Below are 2,165 nucleotides of genomic sequence, written 5' to 3'. Positions count from 1 at the left end.
CCTTTGTAATACCCCACATGTTTCTAAGCTAGGAAGTGAATAAGTATTCCTACATATGAAATCTACTATCCTGTGATTCATATTTGAGTACATGACTTACAATGAATATCCTAGTGATAGGATAGCTTATAATGCATTAAGAATGTTTATATGAGTCACTTAAGGTAATACAAGCTAAGAGATTTTTGAATCCATCAAGTTTTAGTGTTTGATTTTGCAAGGTTTATATTTGAACTAGCATAACTTGATGTTAATGTGGTATTTTGTCTTATTTATACCCACCAAATTGTATAGAATCGAATTATCTTTCCAAGGATAACAATTTAGCCTTAATCTAATACCCAAGCAAAAAGTTATACCCATTTTCGTGAGAGACAGTAAGAATAGGCGATTGGTTAGGCGTCGCCCAACCAAACATAGGCGATTGGTTAGGTGCCGCCCAACCTAGCTTAGGCAATCACTTGGGCGCGGCCTAAGTCAGTTCCAGGTGTCGAAAACACTCCGTTTTGAGTTATTTTAAGGGGAATTAAGTCACATCCCTAAACTTAACCCTATAAAATATATAGCTTCTAAACATATTACAACCCTATTATCATCTCAAAGCTCATCATCCAAGAGCACTAAAAGAGAAAAACGACTAGGGTTGCGTAACTAGGTATGCGTAAGTTAATTTATGGACTCTTTTCGTCCATGAAGATCAAGAACCATCTTCTAAATTTTGTATTATGATGTTTATATTGTTGGTGGTTGATATTCATATGGTTGGAGTTTGATGATGTCTAAGATGGGATCTTTGTATTTTTATTGTGAGGATATGGTGGTATTTAACGTATAAATATGTGAAATTGGTGGTTGAATATTTGTAATTTTGATAAATCCACCCATGCCTAAGATGTGAATGTAAGGTGTTTGTGAAAATACCTAAGCGAATAGAAATCATGCTTTTATGACATAATAAGTCCTAAATGACTATTCCATGTTCTAAGTTTATGTTCAACGTGATCCCGTGCTATTGTCTTGAATTAAAGAAGTTGTACGAGATGCTCATGATATTGTTACAATATGGAATGACCATGTTATTGAAGCCATGCAAGTATATACATATTGTGTGCATTCCCGATCATATGATAGTTTGTTGAGAATTATTCTTATTATGAAAGCCTTACTTATGATATTGTGAATTGTGGATTCAAATCTTGTGATCAAGTCATGTCATGTGTGTCAGTTTCCTTCTATCGAGTCCTGGGAGTGCTTGTACCTGAAAACTATTGCTGTGTGCCTAGAGCGATGTCATGTTTCACGATATCCAAACTCAAGCTATGATTCCACAGACTTCAGTCAGTCATATGACTCAAGAAAACCTTATGATCTTAGTCAGTTGTTAGATATCAGTAACATTCCGCCAATCAATAAAATTCAGTAAGATTAAGTCATGCACAGTCAGTTATTCATGTACAGTCCCTCCAGATGGGAGTAGAGGTTAGCACCGAATAAACCCAAGGATGGGAACTCACCCGCCAGTTCAGGGTGTGATTCTTAGTAGTCATTATTGTGTTCTAGAACTACGTAGCCAGTGTAGGTTGGGACATCTTAACCCATCAGATTAAGGTTGATGAGGTGGCTTAACCCATCAGTTTAGGGTTCCCACCGTTCTCATTGAGTACCCGCCAGATAAGGGTCACTCACAGGCTATCATTACCCGTGGCACGATATTGACACCCTTCTAGTTGGGGCAGAGATTGGACCCCAGCTTAGCCATAACATCATACATGGGGCATGTCAGTTAAATACTACTTCCCATAATTTCAGTATCAGTCTCCATAAATGAACTCAGGGCATTCTTCATATTTTGGTATATACAGGACTGTCAGATACAGTCGTCTATGTTATCAGTTTCAGTATCAGTCATGACAGTTATCAGTAAACTATGTATTAGCTTACAGGTCATGCTATCACGTATTCATGATCCCAGTTTCTATATATGTGTGTTTGCACTCCCACGTTCATATTACTCAGTCAATGTTGTTCATGCATGAAACCCTTTATGTTCAGCCTACCTTCCTCATATACTCAGTACTCCAGTTATACTGACGCATTTGCACTATGGTGCTTTCTTTTCATGTTACACCATAGGTTTTGAGACACAAGCTCCATCCCTGCAGTAG

Source organism: Capsicum annuum, unplaced genomic scaffold (assembly GCF_002878395.1).
Source record: "Capsicum annuum cultivar UCD-10X-F1 unplaced genomic scaffold, UCD10Xv1.1 ctg995, whole genome shotgun sequence".
NCBI classification, from domain to species: Eukaryota; Viridiplantae; Streptophyta; class Magnoliopsida; order Solanales; family Solanaceae; genus Capsicum; species Capsicum annuum.
This window is presented reverse-complemented; position numbering follows the sequence as displayed.